Source organism: Python bivittatus, unplaced genomic scaffold, assembly GCF_059951505.1.
Source record: "Python bivittatus isolate LINGU-HERP-01145 unplaced genomic scaffold, Pbiv_v1 ctg000590_np1212, whole genome shotgun sequence".
In the NCBI taxonomy this organism is placed as follows: Eukaryota; Metazoa; Chordata; class Lepidosauria; order Squamata; family Pythonidae; genus Python; species Python bivittatus.
Genome location: NW_028277086.1, coordinates 15,480,983 through 15,503,993, shown reverse-complemented (window position 1 = coordinate 15,503,993; position 23,011 = coordinate 15,480,983). Strand labels below are relative to the sequence as shown.

The 23,011-nt window shown below is 37.7% G+C and overlaps 1 protein-coding gene across 6 annotated transcripts in view; it reads right to left on the bottom strand.

The window, feature by feature from the left end:
- The window catches only part of TRPS1 (transcriptional repressor GATA binding 1), a 266,383-nt gene that overhangs the window by 204,716 nt on the left and 38,656 nt on the right, over positions 1-23,011 (bottom strand). For 4 of the 6 annotated variants that reach the window (XM_007426703.4, XM_088149034.1, XM_088149035.1 and 1 more), the window contains exon 2: positions 20,655-20,740. The exons of the other annotated variants lie outside the window; for them this stretch is intronic. The gene's annotated coding sequence lies outside the window, so the exon portion shown is untranslated. The remainder of the gene's footprint in view (positions 1-20,654; positions 20,741-23,011) is intronic. 6 annotated transcript variants of the gene reach the window in all.

The window sequence follows — 23,011 nt, the reverse complement described above, 5'->3', positions numbered from 1 at the left end:
TACTTGTTTTCTAAATTAAAAAGTCTAAACACCATAAACACCATTTTCACTAGAAGAGCTATTCCTGGCATCAATGATTTTGGTTCCCTTTACAACTCTACAGTAGAGTTTCTCTTTTGAACTAGGATGACCAGTAAAAATACACACAGCATTATCACACATTTATGTTAAGGGATATACAGGTAGCCTTGTTTAGCGACTATTCACAGTTACAGTGGTGATGAAGAAGTAACTTTACAACCAATCCTTGTATTTACAACCTTTAAAGGTCTGTAAAGTAAAGGAAAGCTGAAGTAAGATCACAAACCCAGTCAGTTTCACTTAGTGACTGCTTCACTTAATGACCAAGTTGCCAGTCCCAATTATGGTCACTAAAATGAGGACTACCTGTATGGGCAGTTATATTTTTTATCCATTTTTAAATGTCTATAAGGAAAAGGTTTGTTTAAATTTAAATTTAGAATGCATGTGGCCATCAACTGTTTTTGAGAGCTACCAGTTTTGCAGATACCTGAATCCTCAAGATTAAGCTGCCAAAATGTATGGCAAATTTCCAGTTCTTGGTCAAACCCTTCCCCCCCTCCCCTTCCCAGGCAGGAAAGGAGTGCAGTACAGAGTTCCTAAAGAAAAAACAAACAGGGCTAATAATTTCATTGCAAGTTTAAATCATTTTAAACAAACCAACTTAGATTGTCCCACCTAAACTAGGAGCAGTTTTCTATACAAATCAAGGCTTCTGTTAAAAAAAGATCCACGTTCTCTGGTATCTTTTCATTTCCCATTTATTCTCCAAGCAATTATTATTTCTGATTTTTTTTAAAAAAAGGACCAGAAATCTTAAGTTGTTTTTTAAGATAATGTCTCCATCAAATAAATCTTGTTTTAATTTGCATTAAATTAAGCAAGAACTGTAAGTTATATCAGTGTTATGCTCTAAAGACCTAAGTAAACTGATAGATACCCAGCTTCTGGAATGGATAAATCAGATTTTAAGAGAACACATTTCAAACAGGAGCCACAAGCCTAATTTTGGGTTATCACAGACATCTCAGTTTTAAGACAATCCTGCAGAATAAAATAAATATCACTGAAAGCGAAAAGGGGGTATCTTAGGGATATAAGCTGCAAAATAAGGACTTACTCTGCTTCTGAAGAACCCTTCCACCTTTTATATTACAAGTAATCCCCAGTTTAAGAACGAGTTCCATTCCCAAGGTATGTCCTTAAGTTGAATTTGTATGTAAGCTGGAACAGTATTATTGTATAATACTGTGTAAGCAGTATTGTGTAATGAACCATTGTGTATTTAACTCGAATCACTGTGTATTTAACTCAAATTTTGCTACAATAGGCCCCATTAACTATGGGGCGTCTATAACCCGGGCATTATTAACCCGGGGACTATAGCTAAAATGAAAACCAAGCAGAGTTGAGGAACCAAATCATCTGAAGGGCCCGACTGTACCCACTCCACCACAGGTAGATGGCTTCAAAAAAGGGAAACCACTATCTTTCCCCCAAAGTGACCCCCAGTTTGAAGTTCCACCCGTTCTTGTTTTATGCAGAAGGGAGCAGCCATTATGTTTTTCTCATTGCCCGAAAGGAGAATGTTCTTTTTCTGTTCAGAAGGTGTGGTCTAATTATTATGGTTTTTCCCCATCCCCTCTCACGTGAACCATCTTCACTGAGCGACAATTAGCTTGCAAAAAAGGCATGAACCTCTATAGGCAGATGCCCTATTTTGTAAAAGGCTATGCTCATTCATTTTTCAGAAGAAAAATCTTCAGGAATCGCTGTTATTTTGTTATAGTAAGGGTACAGAAGTCAGGAATAGGGTATTATCCTAACAAAAACAGATAGCAAGATCCTTCCTCATTGGAGGCCAGTTCTTATTTTTTCTCTTTTCATTTGTCCTGACAATGGTGCTGTAAGCTGTCAAGTGTAAGGCTTTGCAATGTGCTTATGTGCATTCACTCTTTTCAAATGGAGTTTTAACTACTTCAAGCTGTCCACTAGAACTACACAGACTTGTAGAGATGCTGAGCTCAGAAAACAAATCAACTTTTTCACAGAGATGTTGGTGTAGATTTGGAGATCTGTAAAAGCCTTTTTAAGGAGCAAAGCCATTTGATGTCTCCAGCATATTACTGAACACGTCTTTAAAAAAAAAAAAAAAGTATTGAGAGTTTTTACATAGATAAAAGACAAATACAGAAATACATAAAGAAAAGAGAGAAAAAGGAAAAGGAAAAAAGTGCAGAAAACAATAGAGTTAAGAAAAGGAAAAAAAGATAAAGAAGCAACTTCCGCCCTTTACAGCAGTTAAGCTCATTATCCCTCTTCCCTCTTTAACATTATTCGGTAACGCATCTTAAAAAGCAACATACTTTTTAAGATTGTAAGTTGTACTGATTTTATGGAGGTTCTTGTTTTGTGTTTGTTCGTTGTAAGCCGCCTAGAGTTACTCAAGCAGGAGGCGTACAAATAGCTGTAATTATTATCATAATAATGATGACTAAGAAGATGATTTCTTCTCCCTCTTGCAGGGAGAACTGCAGACATAACATAATGATTGGTTTCGGATGGAATAAAAGTCTATTAACACCTTAGAGAGAGGTAAACAAGCATACAAGGTGTCTCGAAAGCTGTAGAGCAGTGAAAATTTGGCAGTACATCAGAATTTTTTCTTTATTATGATTTTAAAAATGTAATAACCATGTTGTGCAGAAGATATCAATGACCACAACAACGGTGGTGATTGATATTTATTTCAATGACTGCTCTATTACTTTCGGGACACCCACATAATGCAAGGATGGAAAAACCACTTTCCCTTCCACGTTCCATGTCTTGTTCTCCATTTGTATATAAGGAGCAGTCATATGCTGTCTGGCACAGGGCAGAAAATCAAACCATTACACCTCCATAGGTGACTCTCTGAAAAAGCCTACTGGTTAAGTATAGGATAATTATGGGGATAAAGCAGCCCTGTATTCCTATGTAAACTTCAACCATCCAAAAGAGAATGAGATCACTTTTTTTTTTCTTTGCTGGGCTGTGCCTGATGGTTCTAAATGGGCATAAAATCAGCTTTGCATCTTGAAGGCCCTTTAACCACCATAAAACTAATGTTGTCTTTGGCATGGTCCCCAACCTATCCTTTTACAGTAGAGGAACACTCCCCCCCCCCAATCTAAGCCCTAATAAACCTTAGTTTAAAAAAAAAAAACAGTAAGAGGCCACCCAAGTATTTATATTGAGCAAAGTTCTTTCATATATTAATTAAGCACTTGGATGACACTTAATACAATTTATAATATTAATTCACCCTAGTCAATAATGACCAAGAGTAACACAGTCCCAATATATCAGGAAACTACAAGGAAGGGGGGGACACAAATAACTATCCAAACTGCAAATTAATCTTACAAAAGTTACTAAACTAGTAATAGTACTAAGACCTTAATCACGCATGACCTAGTAGTGGATGAACAGGCAGATCTGCCATATGTAAGACTTGGCTAGGGAAGGGCAGTGATGTCACCCTATCTGAAATCTGTCCTGACCTGCACCTACTGTGAGACCAGGGCCAGGGAGCAGGAGTGGTGTTGATCTATCATGAGACCTTATACTTGATCAGGGTCACTGTTCCTGAGGGAGTGGAGTGTGAACACCTATGTGTTAAGTTGGGCCATAGGGGCAAGCTGGGCATTCCTACTGGAACCAATCCTGTGCTGGGAAGGGAAGAGGCCCAGACGTTCATGGTTTCCATGGCAACTAAGGGCTTGTCCCAGTAATCTCAGACCCAACACATTGTAATGAGCTGTGAGAATAACCTTGAGGAAGAAGAAGAAGAGCTGCAGCCAAGGTAATGGTCAGATAAGAGAAATCTGAGTCCAAAGCAGGAATGTAGTCTGAGAAAACATCTGACTTGAGGATAAAGGTAGAGAAGGAGGAGGCACTTTCAGACTTGCAAGACTGATGTCAGACCTTCAAGGTAGACCAGACTTGGACACCAAAGTCATGAATACTAAAACTACTTTTATTATAGGCTTATGGTAACAGAATCTTGCAGGAAAGCATTGATACCATGGCTCATGTCCTTATCACTACCCGTTTAGACAACTGTAATGCACTGTATTTAGGGCTGCCTTTAAAAACCACTTGGAAATTGTGAAAGGTTTAGAAAGTTGTGGCCGATGTGCTCATTAATACCCAGTGTTATAAGCATATTATGTAAGTGCTATGGGCCTTACACTGGCTAACAATAAGTTTTTGGGTACAATCTGAAGTGCTGGTTTAAATCTATAAAGCCCTATGGTTTGGCACCAGGTTACTTTTGGGACTGCATTCTTCAGCTAAACAATCATTCCAGAGAAGCAACCGCTGGTTCTCTACTTCCAGGAGCACCAGACCTTTGGTATGTCATCCCAGTTTAAATTAGATTGGCCCCCTCCCTGTTTTACACAAACAATTTAAAATAAAGCTGTATTGCAGAACATTCAACAATGTTGTTTGTTACCATTATTGTTGTTTTTCTACTATGTTTTATTCTATTTTTAAATTATTTTTACCATGGCTGTTTTAATTGTGTATATCTGTGAACTACTGACTGTCCTTAATTGGATTGCAGTGGGATATAAATGTAATTAATAAATAAACATGTTAAATCTCCTATAAAATGTACCTTTAACACACTAGGGAATTCCAAAATGAAATAAAACTGAACCTTCACCTTTCCATTTAGAAATGACTGTTAAAAATGAGTAGGATTCCTCCCTCCCCCCCCTTTTTTTTTTTGGCCATACTAAGCTTGAGTTGGCTGAAGGCCACAAAAAGTTAGTATCTTTTCATCATTTTACTAACCCAAAGAAGAAGAAGATTTGGTTTTGTTTTGCCGGCAAAGTCCGCTTGTTTGTTTATATATGCTAGCTATACAATTTAGTGGTCAAACTGAGATTTTCATGAAAGCAACGCTGGAGAATGATTAGTACTGTTTTCTGCATTCCCACGTCGATAAAAATCAGTAATGGAACTACAGTGACTCATATACTTCTGGTATAATGAACACCAACTGATACTATCAGTGGCAAAACTCTCATTGTCTTTCATTTGGGCAGGACTGAACCCTATCACTGCCCACTTTGTAAATGCCTTCTGGTAATGGAGGCTGAAATAATCAGAGAAAAATGCTGATCCTGAAAATAAACCGTTGCATTTCATCACCACCTCTCCTCCCTTATTAAACTAATGTTTCAGCACTGAAAATACAAAACCATTGCTCTGAAAGTCATGAAACTGCCTGCATTTACACAGAGACCTTGCAGTTTTTTGTAGGGCATGAAGGGATCAGAAAACGGTACTGACACAATTACACATTTTGCAACAACCACAAAAAAGCTAGAAAGATGTGTATGTAGTTACAATGAAGATAAGAAAGCTCAAAAGGCCAGAAAGCCGGAAATAATGCAAGAGGGTCCCTAAAACTTCCAAATCCTAAACACTCTATGTATTTATTTATTACAATATTTGCTATTTTACATAATTTCCCCCATAATGCAAATTATCTGGGCAGCTTACTAAACAGATAAAATATTGAAATAATATTTAGGGCAGTGTAAACTTTCAGATAAAAGCACAATGAAAACACTAATAAATTGATTTTAGAAAAACAAGATGCAGAATTTTATTACCCCTATATTTTTTTCTCCAGTAGTAATGTATGGCTGTGAGAGCTGGACCATAAAGAAGGCTGAGCGCCGAAGAATTGATGCCTTTGAACTGTGGTGCTAGAGAAGACTCTTAAGAGTCCCCTGGACTGCTAGGAGGTCAAACCAGTCAATCTTAAAGGAAATCAACCCTGATTACTCATTGGAAGGATTGATAATGAAGCTCAAGCTCAGATACTTTGGTCACCTAATGCGAAGAGAGGAGTCTTTGGAAAAGACCCTGATGCTGGGAAAGATTGAAGGCAAAAGGAGAAGAGGACGGCAGAGGATGAGATGGTTAGATAGCATCACTGAAGCAATGAGCATGAAACTGAGCAAACTCAGGGAGGCAGTGAAGGACAGGAAGGCCTGGCGCAATATGGTTCATGGGGTCACGAAGAGTCGGACACGACTTAACGACTGAACAACAACAACGTTTTTTTCATAGTATTGTTTTATTTACTTACCTATGCAAAGAAGTATGGATAGTCCCCAGTTTAAGAACAAGTTCCGTTCCCAAGGTCTGCCCTTAAGTCAAATTTGTATGTAAGCCAGAACAGTATTATTGTATAATACTGTATAAGTAGTATGGTGTAATTAACTCGAATCATTGTGTATTTAACTCAAATTTTGCTACAATAGGTTCTCTTCTTAACTATGGGTCATCTGTAAACCAGGCAATCTTAACCCGAGGACTACCTGCACTATATACAGGAGCATTTGGAAATGGTATCTCCCATCTGGAAATGTGTAGCATGTTCCTTCCTCTGCATTCTATCATGACATCTACCATACAGGTAAACCAAGCCAAGAGCTCCTTCCCTAAATTAAACTGCCAAGATGGAGTTCCATAAAAACTACAGATATCAGTAGCCAAAAGTTTCACTCATCTGCCTAATTCACATAGATCAATGGAAGCTATTTAGAGCACATTAATGATATTAAAAGAAGAAAAAGCACCATTATTCCAGCTGTCTAATTGATAAATGCACTCCTTCCTTCTCCACTTGAGTTAATTCTTGCTCATTATGGATTTCCAGATTACATGACTTTTGCTACACATGAGCAAGATCACAATTCAGAAGATACTTCCTTCTCAAAAGTCAAATTCCAGAAGTCCATTGTAAATACTCATAATCCCTCTGTACATATCTATTAGAACAGATTAATTAATACAAACATTTTTTGGATGGTGGTGCAGTGTAATATCACTACAAATGAAACTGATCTGAAATACATTCCTTCTTTCCAGACATACACAATTCCACACATACACATGTTGCATCAAAATTTATTAATATTATCTATATAGATGCAAATTAATTAAATACTCAGGTTATCAATCCATAATTGGGTATCAAAGGATTTCGCATATTAATATATTTGTAATGCAATTTGGGAAACTCTTTCATCACCATGTTTCATTCCTTTCATAATCTCTGCAAAATAAATAAATAAATAAATCTTACTATAATTAATTATCTGCAAGATAAAAACACAGAAGCATCAACTAAATACAACAAAAGCAGTGTATTAGTCATATATGGCCTACAGAACTAAGGCTAAAAAAAAAAAAGGATTAAATAAGATAAAGTATAAAACAGAGATAGCATAAAGTAAAGAAAACAGAAAACTTGATAATATCACCATTCCAAGATTAGGATTTCTTATGCCTTCTTATAGAAATTGCTCCAGATAAGAATTTAGCAACTCTTTTTGGTCATTGGAGGGATCCAATCTGAGAGTAGGAAACCTACTGGCATTCCTTCTTAATATATTTGGTTTTTGTTAAGAGGTGGGTTAAGGTATGCCTGCACATAAATTACTGTAAAAAGGCAATGGAAAAATGCATGAGTTAGGGTCTCAGGTTCATTCAAACCACAAGGACAGCACCTCTCGGTGAATGAAATCCATCTGTACCGCTCACCCTGTGCCACGCTGAAATGAGCCAAAGAAAAAGTCCTACAATGTATTGGGAAAACAAGATGGCGGGTATAAAAGGTTTCCAAGCTGAAACTCACCACTGTCAGTTAGTTATAGTACCCAAATACCATACAATGTCAATAACTCTTTCACAGATTTTGGCTTTAGCTCTCTGTAAACCTAGGGACAGCAGAGAGTAGGGAGAGAAGCCGCAATAGAGGCTGCAGTCAGCTAGCATTTTTACTTTCCACCTTGATGAAAAACCATCAAAGAGAATCAGTGGGGCCAGTGATCAGTGGAAAACAAGAGTTTAAACCAGTAGGAGAACTGACTAATGTAGACTCTGGCCTCCAAGGGGTTCATACCACTTTCTGTGCAAATTAAAGCATTTGAGATGCATCATGGGATCCAGAAAAGTGCTCATAAAAACCTAGATAGGACAATGTCTAAGGGCTTTTAATCATTATAGGGCATACATGTCACCATATATTTGATATATAGTTTGAGCTTTAAATAACTTGATGGCAGCAAGCATGCACCCTTCCCCTTTTAGAATAAAAAAGATTCTAAAAGGGGAACTGTTTTTAACTTTGGCAGAGATGGCTCTTATTTTTTTCCTGCCAAATTCTCGAGTCTCAAAAAATTGCACCAGGGTATTTAAAGGCAGGGACCTGATTGATTTTGTTCTTTTGAATTTGCCATTGATGTTTGTGGCAACTAGGTCTTCCTGGGAAAACATAATTTTGTTTGGAGCAATTGATTTTAAATCCTTTCTCCTTAGAGAATTCCACTAAGGCCCACAGACTTCTCCTGAGCCCCACCTGTTGTAAGCAAAGAATTACTGTATCATACGGCAGTGCTCCCAAATGCCTACTGCTAAGTTCAGGAGGGTGGAATTCCTCTTTGGTTAGGGCAGAAACCACTGAGTTCATCTAGATATTAAATATAGGGAACCAGAATACCATCCTGTTCACTCAACAGACTGGAATGTTTGCAGTAAGGTAGCCAGCTCTATCACATTTAACTAGGGCAGTGTTTCTCACCTTAGCAACTTTAAGGATGGCTGGCTGGGGAATTCTGGGAGCCGAAGTCTGCGTAGCTTAAAATTGCTAAGGTTGAGAAACACTGAACTGGGGTAATTCTATTTTCCTATGGCATCTAATTAGAAGAAGTAGCCACTACTCCATTGATCTGTGGGACAGCTTCCACCAGACTCTGCCTCTGGAACAGAAATGAAGGAAGATTATAAGTCAATGAAGACAACATATAAGGGGTGGTACTGCCCACACATATCTTCTTCTATTAGGAATTGTAATATAAACACCCTGATCCAGGGTGGATTTGCCGTCCCTAAATCCTGCTTTCCCATCAGCTAAGTGTTTCTCCTGGTGTGTCCAATCCAATAAATTAAAATACAAGAAATAGGCATACATTTTTCTGAGCACACTTAACAGACTACCTGGACAGTAGCATAAAGGGCTTGTATTATTGTTGTTCTTAGGGATGGGAACAGTTATAGATTGGTTCCAATCACCTGAGTTTTGAAATGTATTATTGATGTGAGTAAAAAGGGAGGCTAAGACAGGGCCCCACCAATTGACATTTCTCTTCAGCAACTCAGATGGTATTAGGTCACTGCTGGGGTTTCCCATGTCTTTGTTCGTTAATTAGTTTAAGAACCTCTAATATGAAACCACGGACCAGGAAGTGATGTTCTGCAGGGTCTAATATGGAGACTGGGAAATAGAAAGTGATATAGTATACCATAAAATTCTTTCCATCTAGCATCTAGAACCCTAGCTTCCAAACACTGTTTCCCCTCATGCAACAAGCAAACAATTACCCTCCCAAACAGGGACATGTTCTTCTCTTTTGCAACCTGAAATAGCGGCTCCCAATTTTCTTGGGCAAAAGAGGCTGAACAACCTTGAGGCCACAAACATCCAGCTTAATTGTGTTATTTCTCAAGTGCTATGGAAATAATCAATTTTTCTACAAGGGCATCAGTATACATAGTTCCATACAAACAATAAGGTGGGTCCTTGCGATATAAAATTTGATGTAGGAGAATATAAAAGATTTAGGGCTGTTGACAGCAGTGAGGGCAACAGAAGAACATGCATTTGGCTCAGAGCAAGTACTAAGATTCGTTGAAATAAAGAAAAGGGTTAATTCAAAGGATTCATGTAAATTGTGTACTCACTCTCAGTTAATGCTTAAAATATAATATCAGTTTGTAGTACATGATAGATGTCAGACTGCTGGATCAGACTGAGGCCTCATTAGCACATAATGCTAAACCTCTTGGTATACTGAACATTCACGCAGGCAGCTTTGTTTAGTCTCTCCCTTCATTCAAGTGGGAAACACAAACCAGAATGGAAAGCTTTGTGTATCATCCAAACTTGGGCAACCAGTTCCTTTCTCCCAAATATGTCAGACTCATAAAACAGGGAGGAGGAAGAGACAAAAAAAAAAAAAAAAGCAGAGTTTATTCATGGCTTACAAATCTCAGCTTGTTGGCAAGCAGCAGACAGGAGTCCAAGTTTGGATGTCATACACAGGTTTCTCCTCCTGTGATGTTTTCTCACTTGAATGAAGAGGAGGAGGGAAAGGAAAAAATGAGCTGGCTGAATCAGCCACCGTCTGCTTGCAGTAAGCTGGGATAAGACAGAAATTCTGGCTTACTATTCGAAGACTCCATTTCATCCAGACTCCAGTTTCCAACACTGGCCAAAAAGATACTCCTGGGAAACCTAGAAGCAGGCTTTTCCCCAGGAGATGGGGATGTTGTTTCTATGGACACTAGCTGGCACCCAGGCTCAGCTCATCAGAGGCTAACAGCTTGTGCATGTGAAGAGTCTATTAATTTATTATGCCTAACTGCATTGACAGAATCATCCACCACAAATTTATGTTTTCTTTTTCCCCATAGGCCATCTAAATTTGTCACCATTACTGACATAGTGTGAAAGTTAGTAAGAATATTCTGTTGTCAGTGCACATCATACGTTAGTGACAATCCATCTATTTACAAAGAATGCTTCCCAAATGGCCAAACTGTAATTTGTGAAAAAAAAATCTGTTGCTGTTAGGATTGTGTGGGTCTGTGTGTGTTTGTGTATGTACATGTATTTTTTGAACCTGTAATTCAGAACTAGTTATTATCATATATTGTTCCTGAAGACCTCCTAGTAATTTCAATAGATCATTCTCATTCATGACCTTAAGCTAGAATAATCCAAGAAACATACTTAATAGGGCTGTGCAATGTCCTTCAAAGCACAGCCATGTGGCACCTGTCTGCAACTCCTGAAACCGAGCATATCCTTTTGCTGAATTGCTTGGCAACTATAGAAGGTGGCTTGCACAATCCCAGGAAAAGATGCAAATGTTTTGAGAGTTTTTGGTTTGTTGGTTTGTTGGTTTTAATCTGATAAAAAATCTAGAGGTTAACTGAGAAGCCATTAAAAAAAAAAAAAGATAAGTTCTGTTTCTATTGGGACTATTTTAATCAACATCCAAATAATTAACAACTGATGGCATCAATAAGCTTTACCAGGGAGGGTTTTTCACAAAACAGGCTATAGCACAGAAAACATCACCGGATCTCTCTGTGATAAGGCAAAGCAGAATCTCTGCCACATATGTAAGAATAGAGAATTCATGCAGGTGGAATTGTAATACACTGAAGTGCTCAACATATCATGCTATTAAATCAATGCAAACAACACATGTACTCTACTTAATTTGTACAGTAAAACCTTGGATTGCGAGTAACTTGTTCTGCGAGTGTTCCGCAAGACGAGCAAACATTTCTAATAAATTTTAACTTGATAAATGAGAGATGTCTAGCAATACGAGTAGTACGTGACGCCGAACGTCACATGATCACAACTGAGCCAATGGTGGTTCTCTCTCTTGCTGCGGGATTGTGGGTGATCGCTTTGATATACAAGTGCTTTGGATTACAAGCATGTTTCTGGAACGAATTATGCTCACAAACCAAGGTTTTACTGTATTTTCTAAGAAAAAAGTTACAGAATTATACCCAAAGTTACACAAGTGAGTTTCTACTCACAAAATTAACCTTCCACTCTCTACATCTTCCAAATACAGTATGTCCCAAACATGGGGTGGGATAGGGAATCAACCCAGATTTTGACATGTTCAGGAATATGTGAGAAATTTGTTCTATTACTCAATGCTAGCCTACCAGTGTGATCATACATTTTGGTGCAATCCAATTTATGTAACATTTTAGCTTCTATTACATATTGTAACAGTGAAAATCTGCCAACAAATCACATGCAAAGGTAATTCTCAGGTCCATGAGAATCAAGCACTAACTACTAAAACATGAAGATCAAATGTGAAGTAAAGAGCCAATGATGATAAAAGATCATCATTATTCACTAATCAGAACCAAAATCTAGAACAGAAAACTGAATTCCTACCATTCCTTTATTAGATCCATATGTCAACTGTTCACACAAAGAAAGGTTATTATTGCAATTTAATAAGCCACCTTTCCAATCTAAGTGCATTAAGGGCAGCTAACAGTTGTATTCACACACAAACACACACTTTAAAACCTTAGTGCCCAGGCAGGTTCATTCCCAAAAAGACAGACAGAAAAAGGCAGTCTTCAAATGACAGGTAGGCTGTTTAAAAGCTGAAATGGCTTAGGGCCTAATTACCTGAAAAACATCCTCTCTCAGTAAGCCAACACTTTAATTTTGCCTAGAAAGCTACTATACCTACCTCAGATCCTTCAACATGGGTAGAATATGACCCAGGTATACACCAGTTAGCTACTTACAGATTTTGTACCCACTGAAACTTCTGGACACTCTCCAAGACTATGCTGACATTCATATGGAGTATATTGGAAAAGCCTAACTACTGGTTAACCAAAGACTGGATAACTATCACCAAATCTAACTGGCTGAAACTGAGAATGCCAGTCTCTCATCCATTAAAAATTATTTATCAGTGGGACTTTTCAACGTTTCCTTCTTCTGTAATAACAAAGAAGTTTGGTAGTTCCATTGTGCTGATTCCTTCTCTTTAATATAATTCCAAAAGTTTTTCTTAAATTATGAGTAAATTCATAAAACACTTACCTTATGAGTAAATACATTAAAAAAAAAAAGTTTTCTGGGATAACAGGGTCTTGGGAAAAAAGCCCTGAAAGTATGTCCATAGGGCTAAAATATAATCTCCTTTGAAGTAATGTTGCAACTAGTACAAAAAGTTCTGGGATATCGTGAACACATAAACCTACAGCTTATGCTGCATTATTCAACTAATTAGGTTAAGAGTCCTGCAAAGATGAGGCAAGATGCCAGCTGATCAAAGAGCTTTCCAAGAACTAGTGAATGGATTAAAACACTGTTCATCCAGTTAATAACCATTTAGAACTTACATATCTGGAATTAGGTCCCATTTTCTTCCTCTACGCTAAATGTTGCTGCATGATACTTCATTAATCATTGGAACACACAGCACTATAATTAGCCCTTTGATGAGTTTTGCGATATGAAGTCTATGAAACTAGAAATCTCAGTTACTCAAACAGCTTGACCAAGCCATGCCATCTTAACAGAACTCTGAACCTTCTGCATATTATATGGGTAACATCTTTCATCCAGCACCTACACCAAACTGTCCAATGACAGGTAAATAGATGGACAGAAAGATAGTTTATCTAATTTCTCAAGCTGCTGTTTAGCAGCCAAAATAAAACAAAAACAAGACTAAAAGAACACACAGTTTAAATAAAAATCAACAGCAACAGCAACAGCTTTTATTTTTCAACAGTAGCTTTGCCTTTTATGAATAATGCAAAATAGCCTAACTATATATTAATAAAATACAAATACTATAAAATATCTTTGTATAATTTTATTTTATATGAGGAATGCTTAAACACATGCATATTTTATGTTTAAAATAAATTATACAATTAAAATGTATACTGTTGTGCCCAGCAATGTCACATATATTTATCTGTATGTGTGAGTGTGTGTGCACACTCCTATTCCCAGTCCTGTTTTCATTCATTAATAAAAATCTTTCAACATTAACAAGTTCTAAAGATTATTTACAATGGGATTTACAAGGGCCTTTCAACATCAAAAACTTCAGCATTAGGGCTGTGCAAAAGAATCCCAGAAAAAGTTGTTGCTTCTTTAAGACACTGCAAATGGACACAATGTCCTTATTCCTACATGTCCTGAAGTACATTTACAGATGGAATCCGAAGCACATTCTCTTCAGCACTGTCTAGATCAATCTCAATCTCAGAGCCTTTAAGATATGTGGACTTCAACTCCCAGAATTCCCCAGCCAGCCATGAACAGACAGAACACTTACTGAAGTTGCCACTCTAACCTTTTTTGGTGCCTACTGCCATCCTGGTGCCTGGAATCTCATAATGCAGTGCTAATGATAACTGCTGTATGGGATGCTGTTAATATTTCTTGAAAAACAGGCCCAGGAGGAAGATACTCCTAATTACTTCAGAGACACATATGTGTAGTGTTCTTACAAAATTGCAAAATTCTTCCAGGATACATTTTCAATTCCCAATATACCCCACATCCCTGGGACTCCCTAGTGGTTTCTCCTCTAACTCCCGATCAGATCTGACCCTACTTAACATATTCAGATTAACCAAGGTCAGCTAGATACCAGCATCTTGTTGGTCACAGAATATAAAAGGCTTCTAGTAGGTCTTGGAAGTTTATGCTTCACTTGGGTTGCATTTTCATGAAAACCTAAATCACATTCCCAGAACCAATGTGCATAAATAAATCAGTAAAGATCTTTCAATAATTTTACCCTTACCTAAATTATATTACCCAATTTTCCAATTAAACAAAGCATACAAAAAACTCTGTATTTTGAAAATATACGTAAATGCATTGCATAAGACTGAAAGAAATGTGAAACTGAAAAAGAACAATTCATTTGTGCCATCATGTGCAAAGGACAAGAGATAGTTATAACTCCATCATGCTTTCCTTGCAAGATTTCCAGAAGTGCTTAGCAAGACTTCTCAATCTGGCCAAATTTTAACTGACATGAACTAGAATCTGATTTAAGAAGAGTGTTTAATGCTTTGGTTCCATTCATATATGATAAAGTTTAGGAGTTAAATCTCAGCCTTTTTCTTTTTGTCCAAAAAAGGGTCTGGCTTCCAAATGAAGAACAATTTAAAAAATATATATTGGATGGGCAGAAACAGTAAGTTCCCAACTGTTCTCTAGAATTAGGAATCAAAATTGGTATAATAATGACCAGTCCACCTACTATATACTTTACATCCATAAGTGATTCAATCCCAGAACAACAACCATGAAAGGAAAGAGGGGCACAAAAGAATACAATTACAGAAGACATTACATTGCCTCTCTCCATATTCTACAAAATAATCCACATTTGGAGCAATACCGACATCTGGAATATTGTACGGGATGCTTCCCAGGAAGTCTATGAAAGAACAAAAGGAAAAGGAAAACCCTACAAACAGAGATCCTTACAAGTCTCTGCATATGGCCCAATTCTGAGCGATGCTAACAGAATGCAGATATGCTTTCATTCTAGCCAGTCTTATTACTGTGAGAGTGTGCGTGCGGTCTACAATTCGTATCAGCGTTTCAACCATGGATGTTTAATTGCATTTCAATGTCTACAAAGCACCGCTTGGCCTTTACTCTTAACATGTGCAGTCCCAATTACAAACAACGTGTTCTCAATCAGCTACCAAGCATTCTTCGCAAGTTCTCTTTCCTTGATACCGACACCCGTTAACCTTCCAAAGCATGGGGGGGGGGGGGGGAGAGCATATGCATATGATTTCTTTGACTGTGAGAATGCAGGATTCATAACCATTCTATTTACTACAAGTAAACAAAAGGCAGGTGGGCTTACTAAATACACAAAGAATACTGAATCAAACTCCATGATCGAAAAGCAGGATTAAACAAAGTGTGAGCAAATGAAGAAAAAGACACAGGTATCTTCTCCACTTTCATCATGGCCTGTTTTAGGGAACTTCTGGATGTCCGAGGGTTAACCAAGTGTGAAAGTGGTGAAAAATGGAACACCAGTTTTGAGAGATTAGTCAACAATCCTGTATAAAGCCAGGGTATGTGTTCTGCTTGCATAATTAGAAATAATTTTCCAGACTTTTCCAGAAATTTTTCAATCAGTTTAAAGTTTGTCCAAGAGTTCCAGTGGACGATGCAACACACATTTTATCTCTTGCCTACTATTCATCAAAACAATATGGGCTTTAATTAAATAAACTGCACTGGTTAGGGTTTGGCAAATTCTTATGACAATGCTCTCCCCACCTACCCCCGCCCCTTCACAAAAGCTGCCCAAACTACAAGCATATTGTATACGTGAAATTCATCCATCATTTGGGGTTTCAGGCTTCCAGTTTAACTCTTCTCACAGAACCACGCTCACAAGAAATCCTTTTCGGGGTTTCTCAAAAGGTAAATAGAGTTATACTCTCAGGGTAGATCTTCCCCAGCAAGACAAGAAAGCTGATGACTGAAATAAAGGGCCAGAACACCACTGTACATGTTCTCTTGATGAATACAGGGCTATTTTGCCAAACGCTTAAGAATTTCTTAAGTTATTAGGCTGATTGTCTCATCATCTCCACTACCCCAAAATAACAACAATAATCTAGTGCAAATGTGATCATTAGCTTGCCAGTAGACAATATATCAACATATCCCGTATACAAAGTGCTAGGCAAGGCATTGGCTTTTAAACTTTTAACTATAACCAGTTGTTGGAGTGACACTTAATACTGCAAACATATCCAGTACTATTAAAAGAGTACTATGCACATTATATTTATTTATTTGCAACTATCTGTAAGCCACCTACACAAGTGACTCTAGGTAACAATAGTAAAAGCATCAATTTAATCCAAAATACTTTTTTTAAAAAAACCTAGTAAAGTCTTCCAAACTAACTCCCTAAAACTGCTGCAGAAAATGAAGATCTTCAATTGCTTCTTAAGTGATCAAATGGTGGGAGCCGACCTGATCTCAGAGAGCAAGCTGAGGAGATCGCCAACAAGAATGCCATTTATCCAGGTTACCACTCCTCTGATCGTTCGGGGGGGGGGGGGGGGTTACTTGGCATCCCCTCCTGGCCAGACCATGCAGAGTAGGCAGATTCTAGCTGGAGAAGACAGATGTAGCAAGGGTCCAAGCTGTAAAAGGCTTTATAGGTTAGCAACTAGCAGCCTGAACCAGGCCCAGAATCCTATCAGCAACTAGTGTAGCTCTCATAGAACAGATGTTATTTTATTGAACTGACCAGCACCGTTCAGCAGGTAAATAGCTGCATTCTCTCCCAACTGCAGCTTCTAGGTCATCCTCAAGGGCAGACCTACTAGACTAAATTGCAGCAATCTTACTAAGAGATGACTAAGGTATGCATCTAATCTTCAACACTTCCTGGTACCCATCAAAGGTCATCCACAAGAGCAGCCAATGCAGTCTCAGTCCCGTGCCCTAAATCCTGACTGAAAGGGATCCAGATAATACATCTCATCCAGGATCCTCTGTAGTTGGAATTGAACCACCTTCTCAACAGCATTACCACAAATGTCAAGTTGAAGACTGGCCGACAGTTCTAGAATGGCTGGGTCCAGAAATGTTTTTTGAGGAGGGGGTTCAGCATCCTAACTTTCAAGGTGGATGACATTACCCCCTCCAGCAAGGAAAGTTATGCCACCTCCTGGATCCATACCTTATTGAAAACATTCTATGAAACATTCAGTACAATTTACATCATACTGAATCAGCAAAAGGAAAACTAATTGAAAGGGATTATTTTCTGCCAAGTCAGATTAGCTAATGAGTCACCTTCAAAGCCAAGCCTTGGTATCATTAAGGCCTGTACCATTTGTACCATACCAAGCCAAAGATACTTAAGTCATTGTTGGCCTTTTTCCTTCTCTCTGTCCTTGCCTGTTAGAAAAAAATAAAATGAATCTTCTCAATACTCTTATGAGTTGCCATATACACCTGGCAAAATATATTTGGCTTTGTAGGTCACATAATGCCATCAGAAAGAGTTTTGCTAGCAATGCTAAAATTCCAATGACACTCTGAATAAATACAAAATGGTTGCATGCTGCCCACTTACACCAATATGCCAACAGATACTTTCTTTGAGACCAGCTAAGTTCACTGTTCCATTTTCTTTTCTTTAGTTCTTTTAATTAAATAATAATAATAATGGGCAGCTGGTATGCTGCAAAACAAAGCACCAGCTTTAGCACCAGGTTTATTTACAAAAATGCCTCTAAGTCCCAGATGCATTTTTAGAAAACACAAAAGCAATAGTATTGTATCTAAAGTATGTCCACGCAACCACCCCCAAAAGGCAAAGATAAACAAAAATGGTAGAAAGTACGCTAGGAAGGTGGAAGAAGGTGAAGGTGATCAAACTCATCAATTTACCAGCAATCCATGGGCAGCCATGTTGAAAACAGGAAGTGCCACCATGGCAGCCATTTTGTGAGGGTGTATATTACACATTTTCAAATAATGAAAATATTTCCCTGTCCTTGGAATTAACAGTGCCAAGCTAACCTTGCTAAAGATACATCATACAGAAGAATTTTCAGGTATGAATGGAAAACCAAGCACCTAGATTCAATATCCTTTGTATTCTCTCAGCTTGCTCAACGTTCAAAATTCATATTTGTCCTTACTCTTTTGGGGCCTAGAATTTCATTGCTATTTCCAGCATAACTGTCAAGTCTCAAAGAAAGTACCTTGACTGACAAACTGGATTAGGTAGCTGGAAAGCTAGATAATATTTCTTCAGCCATACTGTTATATCAACCAGACACTCCAGAGAATGACTGTATGTGTCTCGCTCCCTTACTTGCAGAAGTTCAGCAAATGTCAATAAGTGAAGAATTATTTTCTTTCTTCTCATATTATCTTAATTTAAGTAACCTTTCCTCAAGCTTTCTTCTACATCCCTTGCTCTAAGGAGAGGTCTGAACAAACCCAATGTATTTAAAGTTTCAAATCAGGAGAAGGACACTAACAATAAACTAAATGTGGTTGACTAGTTGATTGTTCATTGTTCTGTGAAAACTCAGTCAGTCAGTCTATTTTTATATCCTCTGAAAAAGTTCCAGAATTTGCTTTCCCCCAATAAAAATACTTTTTTTAAAAATCCAAGGAAAGGGGCTGGTTATGTTTACGAATTATCAACCTTTGTCTGCATGTTGAGGCATGTTGTTGCAAATGTTTTCAAGCTACCAAAAATGATGGTCAAAGATTTATACCTACATCTGGTTAACTTGAATGTACATATTTCTAAACCCAAGCCACTTTTGTAAGTTTTCTTTCTTTAGAAGCTAGATTACTATTGGCAAAATAGAAACATTTATATTTAGAATCATTCTATTTAGTCGCAGACAGTATATAAGACAGAAGTTATATATGACTCTGCTTGTATTTCTCTTCCAATACAAATCAAAGAACCTAAAACTTGAATTGGAAGCAGTCTATTTTTTGTCTGTTTTTCAACTTACATTATGAGATGATTGCTAACTTCATCCATGACTCTAAGCCATTTCCAGAAACATAAAATTATAGAGAATCCTATTTTTGATAGTTTACGAAACACTGTTATTCATGCTTCTCAGACAACGAAAAACAAATCCATTTGAGCTACTCAGAGATTATCAGTGGATTTTAATAGCTTTTGAATAGACAAATTAACTCCAAAAATGAAAGTATGCAATTTCTACCACCAGTATTACACACCAGATATTTGTGAAAGAATATATCATCACTGTTATTTTCATTCCTTTCTTCCTATATGTTTCTACTAATTCCAAATCAGGAAAATGGCAATATCCACAAGGCAGCCTGTAAACAAATCCACAGAGGGAAACAGTGTACAGTAGTGTGGTAATTGCTATTTGGACAGGAACTCAGGAGATTGAAGTGAAATCCACTGGGTAACTTTAGGGCAGTCATACCCTCAGTATCATCTATTTCACAGGATTATTTTTGTGGAATAAAGTGAAAGGACAGCCCCATGTAAACTGTCTTATGCTCCTGGAGAAAAGGTAGGGCCATAAATCTAATAAATTAATCAATAAATGCCAGGCCACAAAAGCTGACTGTTAAAATAAGGACAATGAATTCTAGGCTAAATGTGGATTAGTTGCTTTCCCATCTCCATCAGCTGGTTGGATGCAGAGAAGGGATTCCACACTCCCTAAATTCTGTCACTTAACTCATCTGCCTGCATGGAATTCCTCAATGTGTATGGAACATATTGCTTTTCCTGTCAACAATCTCAGTGGATACACAGACCACAACTTGCTTGCATGGAACTGACTCAATATAATGCCATCCCTTCCCCACTGACCAATTCATTTGCCTATGAAGAATGCCCCATAGGGCCCCCCTAAAGGCAGCTTCTGGATGTTTATGAATTAAATACATAACTAAAAGAAAGAAAAAAAGATAGTCATCTAAGGTAATTTAACAGGCAGGTAGTGGTTAGGCAATCATCAATGAGATTTTTCTAATTCCATCCTCCAATGTCACATTTTAGATTTTCAGCTTTGCAATACCTATTTAGTAGTGCTTTATATGGTCATCTCTATTACTATCAACCCTCTGAATAACAAATCAAGAGTTAACTTCCCATTCACAATTGCTTACTTTCCATTAGGGAGATACTAAACTGATATAGAGCTAACAGGTGAGCTGAAAGACCTAGTAAAGGAGATACACACACAGTTGTTGTTCAGTATAATATGGATGAGTCTGTCATCCAAATGAAAAGCATGGGGAAACAGTAACTGTTAAGTACTGAACACTGCCTGAAATTCCAAAAGGTAAAGCATAAATGCAAATGGCACGACTCCTGAACTTGAATGCCTTCTTCTCAGACGACACAAAGGCTGATGCTTCTGAATGGCCAGGGGAAATTGTTCATACTCACAGTAACTCTCCGTGATAAATATTTCCAAGATTGAAATCTGGCACCGAATCAAATTCCAGGGAGGAAATTTTGGTTCAGATTAAATCCTGTGAATAAATAGGAAAAAGAAAGAAAGAAAGAAAAACATGGCTACCTGGTTACCGATACTGTCCGCTTCACCAAACCATTTTCTCAGAGGTACAAAGCATTTTATATCACATGAATTCTAAGCAATATAGGTACAATTTTTAAAAAAGAAAAAATACTCAGTGAATGAGACACAGTGTATAAGCCCATTCTGTGGCACTGATGTCAGTAGGGGAAATTTTCAAGCAAATTAGTTGACATCCAAATAAGACAGAAGCATACAATTACACACTTGATCTCAGACAATTGACAGTTTGGCCAAAACAAGACCAGCTTGGTTTAGTTAGCCAAGCTGATTCACCCATTTCTTATTGCACAGGACAAGCAAACTAAAAATTAATCAAAGGTCCACACCCAGATCTACTCAATTTCAAAGCGTCTCATTTTTAATTATCATTTTGTCTCATTTTTTTAATTAATCTCAATTTGCTAATGAAGCAACTCACTGTGATTTTGTCAAATTAATAGCTCTATTCCTCATAAATAAAACTGAAATAAAAGCCTACTACAGCAAGCTGTTGTGATAGCGAAGAACATAATGAAAGGATGGGCATTCAAATGGCAAACACAGTTCAACATAAGGAAGTCTGAAGTCTGAATTGCACATTGCAATTTATTTTGCCCCAGCCACGGATATATATTCTAATGTGATCTAAGCGAAAGCAGACTGACCAGGAGCAAGATACTAGGGCTGTTTGGAATAGCTCAATGAAAACCTGAAAAGGCGGGGAGAAGGGGAGGAAGAATGGCGGTTCCTATGAAAAAGGGAAATTCCATGCCAGGAATGATTAAGAAATGAATTAAAAATAAAACTACTGATTTCACAATGCTCTGATGCAACCCAATATAGAATGGTGTGCACCACTCTGGTTACCACTTGTTGATCTTACTTTCTTATGCCTGCCATTTCTGCTGCTTCTTGTTACAAATCTCACATCCTTTTGCAATCTCCCAGGCTGCCCCTGCTTTCCAATTTGAAAAAGCCCCATGGGGAGAGTTCCCTTTGAATTCAGTTGAGGCACGGGAAACCAAAGAGGCTAAGGACTGCCAGATTTAATTGTACAATGACAGAAAGACACTCTCTCCCTTTTGCCAACTCTTAACTCAAACAAGAACAAGAGCCCCAAAGTCAGTCCCTGAGAGCATAACCAAAATTATATTGCGAACATAATTTTGTAACTGAAAAGCCATATATTTTCCAGCAAACTGAATGGAAAGAAAGGAAGGGGGGACAGAAGCAATCTTCAGCACAACTCTACTTATTAGAATGCACTGGTAAGCTATGGAATTTGCTACCACAAGCATTAGTGATGCCCATAAAATTGCATTTCTTTCAAAGGGGATTAGGTTAATTAATTGAGGATAAGGATCAATGAGTACTACTCATGATTGCTGTATGTAATGTCATCTACCAAAAGCAATATACCTTAGAATGTTAAGAGTTGTGTAAGCTTGAACAACATTTGGAAGAAGTGAAACACAGCACCTCACTCTCTCTTTCTTAAAGCAGCCCAACATTTTAAGACTTCCATGTGAACCTTGAGGGGGGAAAAAAACTGCAGTTGCTTTAAGATTCACATTAGTGAATTGACCCCTTAAAGCAGCTGCATCTCTTTTTCAGATTTTTCCGGAAGCCTGAAATAGACAGCAGTCCCATTAAACCACAGAGAGCTGTTATGTTCACTGTAGGTCTCAGTACTTGTTTTCATACCTTTTCAAAGCAAGCAGAGTCCTACTGAAGATTAATTGTGTGCCATTCGTTATGGTTAAGAAGATAGACTAAGGCTGGGGTGTCTTCTTCAGGTACACCCTTAGCCTTGAAGCTCACTGAGGAATTTTTGCCCAGTCCTTGTCTTTCATCCCAGCCTATCTCATAAGATCCCTAGGAGAACAACAACAGAAGGGAAAGCTATCTATGCCAACTTAATCTCTCAGAAAAAAAAGCAGGCTATGTATATAACAAATAAATCTGAATGACAAGGTGCTACTATGCTCCTGACCTGCTTGCAATTTCCCTTGGCATCTAGTTGGCTACTGAGGGAACAGCAACCAGGACTTGAAGACTTGCAATTTGATCCAACGTAGCTCCTTTTATGATTCCCATATTAAATATTATGAAATCCTCTATACTTTTATTCCACAGTTTATACCAGCAAAAAATCAGGAAAGCTTTTAAGATGGTTTACAAAAACAAGATAAACATATAAAAATGAGAAGAATATAAAATAAAT